This window comes from Lagenorhynchus albirostris, chromosome 12, assembly GCF_949774975.1.
Source record: "Lagenorhynchus albirostris chromosome 12, mLagAlb1.1, whole genome shotgun sequence".
Taxonomy (NCBI): Eukaryota; Metazoa; Chordata; class Mammalia; order Artiodactyla; family Delphinidae; genus Lagenorhynchus; species Lagenorhynchus albirostris.
In genome coordinates, this window is record NC_083106.1 from 88,396,165 (window position 1) to 88,404,875 (window position 8,711).

The 8,711-nt window shown below is 37.5% G+C and overlaps 1 long non-coding RNA gene across 3 annotated transcripts in view; it reads left to right on the forward strand.

Moving 5' to 3' along the window:
* Positions 1 to 8,495, forward strand: part of LOC132530751 (uncharacterized) — a 43,310-nt gene extending 34,815 nt beyond the window's left edge. For all 3 annotated transcript variants that reach the window (XR_009543882.1, XR_009543881.1, XR_009543883.1), the window contains exon 4: positions 8,324 to 8,495. This is a non-coding gene — a long non-coding RNA (uncharacterized LOC132530751). The remainder of the gene's footprint in view (positions 1 to 8,323) is intronic.
* Positions 8,496 to 8,711: the final 216 nt, after the last annotated feature.

Genomic DNA, 8,711 nt, shown 5'->3' on the forward strand with positions numbered 1-8,711 from the left:
AGGGAAATACAGGGTGTTATCCAGAAAATCATATCAGTTTACTTCAAGTCAGTCCTCTTCTGGGCAAACACATCTTTAACTTCATTTGTATTATATAGTATTTTAAATTATGAATTGTTTTGTCTTCTCAGGTCAGTTTCTTCTAGCCACGTGGGTTTGTTCTCTATTTATTCCTTCCTTCTTCCCGCTCTTCCTTCTTCTCTCCTGTACTCCCTTTTTTATTAGTGAATTGGAAAGACGATTTCCTTATATATGCTAAACTATGCAATAGCAAAACCCCAAAATATAAGTAACATTTTATGAAGAAGACAATAACGAAAAAAATTATAGTGGAAAAATCTTAGGAAATTGGAAGGAATTTGGGGGTCTTTCTGTCTCGAAGTAGATTTGGAATGTGCATTTCAGGTTCTCTTTTATAATGCAGGGTTGCTAGTTGAGCCTTTATTTTGTTTCCAGAAAAACAATCAGCTTACATATTTTTTTTAAACAAGGTTTTCTTCACCTTTGGAAATTAGTAATGATTAAAAAGAATATTATACAGTTAAGTGATGTCTAATTTTTTTCCTCATGAGTTCACTGTACTTCAGGTTATAGCCCTGATCTGTTTAATCCTCCAACAATCCTGAGAGGGAGCAAAGGGGCAGGTGTTCTTTCCTCATTTCACAGATGAGAAAACTGAGGTTCAAAGATTCAAAGTGAGGTTAAGTGCTTCTGCCAAGGTCATTCTCTGAGGTGAAGCTGGAGCCAGGAATAGCACCTCATCCTCTTGTTTTCTCTCGTGTGATTCTCCATCCGCTGACCCAGTCTGACTATAAAAACGCACTGTACCAGGCCTCACACAGTCCCTGAAACGTCCTTTTAGTAGGACACTATGGTAGTGACAAGATTGAACAGATATAAAGAATGCTGTAAAAAAGGACCTGTCTTTTTTGTTGACTCCATCCCATAAAATTCCACAGCCACACTGCATGAGAAACATGAGACATCCATTAAGATCATGTTCCCATTAGTTCCCAAAATCTAGCTAGAACTAGATTTTGCAGAAATTGAAGACACATCTTGTGGCCTGACTGCTGAAAATGAGTGTCTCAGGAGTCAGAGAGGCATTGCTGCTCAACGAAGTGAAGAATGCCCTTTGCTAATTGTTTCTCCTCCATTTCTGAGGGAATTTAAATTCATGATCGGCGCCATATATTATACTTCAATACTATTCATCATCCATCTTGTACGTATTTGCAGGAAAGAATGTTGCCCAAGTCATTATATCCCGCCATGATTCACAGTTGTATGACCTTAGGTGGCAGCTCAGCAGGAGCTTACCGGTGCCTTAAATCATCCCTGTTGTGGACATACAAGAGCGTGACCTCTGACTTCCCAAGCTGTCTCTTCATGAAATGAAAATGGAACTGAGAGTTTAGGGGAAGGTTTTGAAAGTGTCTGGCTCTTGTAGTCATCTAATGAGGTCCTCATTTCTAGCTGCTAAGCATGCCCTTTAATTGGTGGTCACTCGAAAATCAATGATAATATAACTGTCCAACTCTTTGGAGCTATTTTTCTCTCTGCTTTCTATCCTGCAAGTACACGATAAAAGCAACCACCCATTCAGCCATTATCTTGTGTCACTTACTATTCAGAGATCAGTCTTCCTTTATGTGCTCCTTCAGGAAAGACCTGGGTTGTACTTTTCACTTGCCTTTCAGGCAGAAAGTAGAGTCCTTGGCACAGATTAAGTCCTCAAAAATGTTAGATGGGTGGATGGGTGGGCAGTGGATTGCAGCACATGAGCAACTACAGTAGCATTGTGATACATGACAAGGAAATGACCTCAGCTGGGGAAATAAATGCCTAGCACATATGCCACCACTTTCCCCTTCCATCTTCATTACAGTCCTTACTAATCTATTATGACATTTTTCCCCATTGGGTCTAGACATGACCTCAGGATCCTTGTAGAATATAAACAGTCCTGTGCAATGTAAACCTTGTATAATGTAAACAATACTTTACTGTTTGATTTGAGTTGGGACACAAGAATCCTATTTTCCGTCCATAACATAGACGTTGGGAATAATAACTAATGCTCATGTAAACATAGGTTCATAGGATAGAAAAAATAATTTTTAAGAAATGACCTAGTACAGACTCAGGGGGAAAATATATGTTAACTTGATTATAGAAATTTGGTTCAGCCACTCAGCTTCAACCTTCAAAAATCATGTCACTTTTTATTTTAAATCAACGTATGAATCCAAGGTATAGCAAAATAAACCATTAGCCTTGCAGAACAGGGCCCTTCTAGATACGATCTCGTTAGGACCTGATCCTCCATGGTTGTATCTACACAGAGGGGTAATGCCAGTCCCCTACTGGGAAGTTGAATTGGAGGAAGAGTTAGACATAGAGGTACTATGGATAATTCTAGACTGACATGGTCATCAAGAAGTCCTATGAAAAATAATTTCTGGTGAGTATAGAGTAAATCAGCAATGAGAAATGGAGAGGATTGGAATTAAGTAGACTCATCACTAGTCCGTGGTTATTACCAGTGTACCAGTTTAGCAATGAATTACTCAAGGTAATTGATGCTAGGTAGTATAACAAACACTCCTGAAAGCCAAGTGTCTTAACTTAATAAATGTTTATTTCTCTTGTCAGAGACCCATGTGAATTAGGTGGTTCATTCTTAGCAGATTGCTTTCAAGTAGTGAATCAGGAACCCATGCCCCCTCCACCTTGAGGTGTTGTCTTAAATGCATGACTACCTAAACTACAGCAGAAGGGAACATGGGCAATCATGCATAATATCTCCTGGCCAGGCCTGAAAGTGGTAGACCCATACCCTTTAAACAAGAATGCAAAAACTTGACCTCTGCCTGGCTCCAAGGGAGGTTAGAAAAGGTCATTGTTCTGTGTGTCCAGGAAGAGGAGAATGAAATGCATCTCACTGTCTCATCCATAGCTGAAGGCAGGTAATCTGTGACAGAGAGCAATGTTTGCAGATGGTGATACATGAAGATTGAGGAAGATTGATTTCTCAGTCATTGAGGAGTACTGTTCCATCTAACTGAGTTCTGAATGGTAATAAAGTCATCCACTGAAAACTTACCAATCTAGTTTGTGTGCAAGGTATTATGAATTATAGTCTTACCATTAATTTAGCAGACCCACAAATACTTACATCTACCAAGCACCGTGCTGGCAACTGCAGCTTACCAGTACTTCTTTCCTGGGCCCTGGATAATTTCCAGTAGCTGGTATCAGGATCTAAGCTATCCACTTGATGTGGACACTAGTCCCCTTGTAGCCCTCTCACAGGAGCCTTTAACCATTCGTGGCCAAAAACAAAGGAAATGGGCAAGAGTTACTGCTCTGCTTATCAGAAAGTGTCTCCTAAAGTCTTGTCTCCTAAATCATTTTTCTGGCCCCTTTATAGTAATTCTTTCTTTATTCACATTTCTTGGCCTACTGAACACTATAATCAAATCCTCCCTCAATTTTCTTTTTCCTGAAGTATATAAAACTACATTTTCTTCAGCCTTTTTTTAAAAAAATGATAATTGTTTATTTGTATTTGGAAAATCTAATGAGATCACATATTTAAAAATCACATACTATCAAAAGATAGTAGTAGTAATTCCTTCTGGAATATTTTTCCCCCTCATCCAACCAATGTTAGGTCCCTTACCCCCTTTCTTAGCAACTTTTATTAATTTCTTATGTGTCTATCAGAAGTTTTTTGTGGCAAAGGTACATGTGTATGTTTCAGAGGTTACTGTTGTCATGAATTCACAGAAGCCAGAGCCTGGAAAGCATTAAGTGGTCCTGAGCACCCCATTTCCAATGAGAGCGCGTAGCAGTGCTCAAACGGCTGGGTGTCCTATAATTCAACTCAATTCTGGCACTATCTACCTGTAGATAGCATCAGATCTCACATGTGAAGGGCTCAGTCCAGCAGGAATGCACACACACACTTCAGGTGCCGGTCACCAAGTATATGTTGTCACCTGTGCTTCTGACCCTTGTACCACAGATCACAGGTTCCAACGACCCCCTTCTTAGCTTTAATTAATTTGCCCAAGTGACTCATAGAACTCACAGAAATATTCTATTAACTAGATTAACCGGTGTATTATAAAATGATAAAACTCAGCAACAGCCAGATAGAAAACATGTATAGGACGAGGTATGGGGAGAAAGCATGGAGCCCACTCTCCCCAAATCTCCATGTGCTCACCAACTGGGAAGCTCCCTGAACCCTGTCCTTGGGGGTTTATGGAGGCTTCAGTACACAGGCGTGACTGTATAACTCATTGGCCATGGGCGATTGAGCTCAGTCTTGAGTGGCTCTTCCCTGCCCTGAGGGCAAGGGGGTGGGACTGAAAGTTCCAACCTCTAATCACAAGGTTGGCTCCACAGGCTGCCCGCTCCCATCCTTAGGTGCTTTCCAAAGATCACCTTGTTAACATAACAAAAGACACCATTATCATCTCATCACTTAGGAAATACCAAGGGTTTTAGAAACTCTGTGGCAGAAACTGGGACAGAGACCAAAAATATAATTCTTATTACTCCTAAAGCACAGTTATCTAGGTAAATGTTTGTATCACCCCAAACAGGCAGTAGTCACCAGGGAAAATAAGTTAATTGCCAGTCTTTTCTATTAATTTTAAAAAATCAGATTTAAGAAGAGAATTTTTTTAATGGCCGGTGAAAATGTCTCTTACTTTAGCTCTTGCCCTTTTCTACTTATTATTTATTTTTTCAATTTTTAGTTTAGTTTTGAAAAGTGTCTTTAAGTTATTTTAAGGTTAGAACCGAACCTTCCAGGGTTAAAAAAATATTGCGTCTCTTGAAAGAGATTATTTTAGACTTAGTGAAATGGATTTGATGCTAGAGAACATGTGACATCATACATTTGACCTTTTTGAAATGATTTACATTATATCAGCTACACTTTAAGTCCAGCAACTGTAACCAAAAAAAAAGGAAAAAAAACCCCACTAATTAAGGCAACTTTGCAGATTGATGGCATTAGATTATCAATTAAGATCTCAGTTTTAAACCAGATTTTTCCTCTAAATAGTGATCCAAAGAACACTAGTTTTAGGGTCAGTCTAATTAGTCATACAGCTTCCTGATTGTTTAGCCCCTTCACTTGAAGTTTGTTAAATATTTTGACTATCACCTATGCTCCCATGGGACATTAGTGAATGGGAAGTCAACAAAAAAGAAAAAAATGTAAGAAAAAGGATTTTGTAGTAAAATAAACTTGAGAAATCCTGGGTTCAGTAAATTTAAACATGTTTCGTGACTGCAGGACTTTTGAGATGTGGAATGAGCTATAATGTGCTCTGTGAATTTCACTGTTAAGTAGAGTTTGGTCTGAAGTGATTTTAAACTTTATTTGGCTCTACAACCCTTTGTCAGTGGAACATTTTAAAGGACTCTTTGTTTCCAGCAACTTTGGAAAATGCTGTTCTGGTCTCAGTTAAGCCCTTGAAATCTTAGCATTTGGAAGGAGATCCACACACAAGCTCATCCAATTTCTGGTACAGAAATCTACCATGTATCCATGCTATAGGCTCACTCAGCTGTGGATGAGTATTTTGATAACAAAATGCTCACTACCCATAAATCAGCTGATTCTATAGTCGGAATGCTGGTCTGTTAGGAGGTTTTAACCTTTTAAGTGCCTTTTACTATTAGAAAATTTTAAGTTTTAAAATTTTGTCTATTGGACCTAGATCTGATCTCTGGATTAAGATAAGTCCTACTCAAGTAAAAGAATCCTTATTTTTCAAGGATGATTTGTACATGAAAAAAAAAATCCATATACTTATAATCATCTGTAGTGACTGAAGAGTAATTGAAAATACATTTGAAAATAATTTTCATTTGAAATTTATGTCAAAATATGTTATTATATAAACGAATCCAGTATATTTTCTGTTATAGCCAGTAAAATTTAGGTTAAATTTTAATTAAGCACAAGTGCCACAATTAAAAAAAAAGAATTACATTTTGTTTTGAGTGATTATTTCAGCAAAACTGGTTTATGGGACAGTAAACTGTCCTTCACTGCATGTTCAATGTTAGCAGCTCAAACAGGCTAATTCTGGTAAAAATTCAAGTTTTCCAAGGCCTTCTCTTAATTATTTGATACTCAATTGTTTTTTCTTTTACTTCTATTGTATCTCTTTTTTAAATTGTTAACTATACATCCTCATTTATCAATGGCTTTGTATGTTTAACCCAGCAGATCTCTGGTATTATTTACAATGGCTTCATGATATTATATCTTTAAAATTCAGAATTTCACTTTAAAGTTGATTTGAATTTTATTTCTATTATACGGTATTATGTTTATGTTATGAATCCATCAGTGAGTAATTTGCTGAAACAGGATGAGCAGTTTGCTGACTTAGAAGGGCTGGAATCTATAGACACCTTAAAATTAGGATGTAGATAACGAATAGTTGGATGACAAGAAACCCTGTTATATGAAAACAGGAATAATGAGTGTTCCAATTCTTATCTTTTCTGTTCTTACTTTTCTCCAAAGGTTAGCTCTAGAGTCCTTAATTCTCCATTCAGTATTAAATTATTGACTATTTTGCCACAACTACTGAGCCTGCGCTCTAGAGCCTGCGGGTCACAACTACTGAAGCCTGTGTGCCACAACTACTGAACTCCATGCACCTAGAGTCCGTGCTCTGCAACAAGAGAAGCCACCACAATGAGAAGCCTGCACAGGGCATAGAAGAGTAGCCCCCGCTCACCGCAACTACAGAAAGCCTGCGTGTAGCAATGAAGACCCAACACAGCCAAAAATAAAATAAATACATTTATTTTAAAAAAAGTGGATGTATTTAAAAAAACCCAAAAAGGTCCTACTGTATAGCACAGGGAACTATATTCAATATCCTGTGGTAAACCTTAATGGAAAAGAATGTGAAAAAGAATGTATATAAATGTATAACTGAGTCACTTTTCTGTGCAGCAGTAATTAACACAACACTGTAATTCTACTATGCGTCAATAAAAAATAAATTTAAAAAAACTGCCATAAAAATCACCACAGAAGGGGGACTTCCCTAGTGGTCCGGTGGTTAAGACTTCGCCTTCCAATGGAGGGGGTGAGGGTTCGATCCCTGGTTGGGGAGCTAAGATCCCACATGCCTTGCGGCCAAAAAACCAAAACATAAAACAGAAGCAATACTGTAACAAATTCCATAAAGACTTTAAAAATAGTCGACATCAAAAAAAATCTTTTAAAAAAATCACATAAATCAGAAACAAATGAAACATAATAAAGTCCATACATTAAAAAAAAGAGCATGGGTTCTGGTCACATCCCAGCTTCCCACTTACTTACAGCTGTGTAATTCTGGGCAACTCACATAATGTCTCCTCAGACTCCTCATCTATAAATGGGGATGGTAATAGTTCCCTACCTCATAGTGTTGCTGTAATCCATAAATACGGTTAAGTGCCTTGGTAAATTGTTTGATGCTCTCTGGTTATTGTGAATTAAAATATGTCAATGGCTTCTGGCCATACGATTTATAACAGTTTGACAGTTAACCAAATGGTAAAACTATTCCATTTATTATTCCCATCTCTTTTTACCCCTTACCCTGTTTTGTTATGTTTTCTCCCACCACAGAGTGTTAGTTCCAGGAGAGCAAAAGCTTTATTTTGTTCACTGCTGAAAGCAATAGCACCCAGAAAAGTACTGTACATATGAAGCCCTCAGTAAACACTAGCTGAATGAATGGTGCAAACTGTCACAAGGAAAAATACACCAAAACTTTCATTATAATAAAAAAAGTATAGATAAATCTTTCTCTAATGGCTTCCAGTCAAGTATTTTAAAACACCATATGCTATAATAAAAACATAAGTAATTTATTAAAATTTGAAGGCAAAAACATAATTTTAAAAGATTTAGACCTATGTTAGGTGTGATGGAATATGGATGCTTTCTGGAAATTCACAATCAGATCCAAGAGTATCACTTTCAGAATGTTCTAGTAGACTGAGTTTACTTTTAGTTGTCTTTGAAGAAACAGTCACTATTGTACTCTCTTTCTTAACAGAAATGTGTTTTTTCGAAGACTCACTTCTAATTGGTTCATTAAGCAAAGAATTATTTTGCCAATTCCTTTGCTTTTCTGCTTTACAGGTGAGTCAGAGCAGGAATGCAGGTCCTTCCCAGGTTGTTTCTTAGCAGAGTAGTTTTTGGTATATTATACTCTGGTCATTTTCTCTGAAGAAGACCTGCTATTTCTAGGTAATTCCTCTTCTTTTCTTTGACTTCCAGTTCCAGAAATGACGTCTGCTGAAGGAGAACATGTTCTAGCAATGAAATCTTCAAAAGACTCCTGCCGCTGCTCTGTGACTGCGACCCCCAGGTTGTCTTTGGAAATTTCTAAGGCCTCCTGAGTAGAAACTGGGACATGGAAGGAGTCGACAGGCAAAGGAATCCCACCATCACCTGTAATTTTCTGAAATTGGAGGGAAAGACAAGACAAAAATTCAGTGATGAACAAAGCCAACCATTAAAAAGTAGAGTTCAAAACTTCAGTGTTACTCTGTGATCTTATTATTAACACAGTCAATTGATTATTCAGAAGATTTCAGAGCCAGTTTTTCTCTAATTATATCCTGCCAAGTGATTCTCAGCTTAACCTAGCTATATCCAAGGCTAT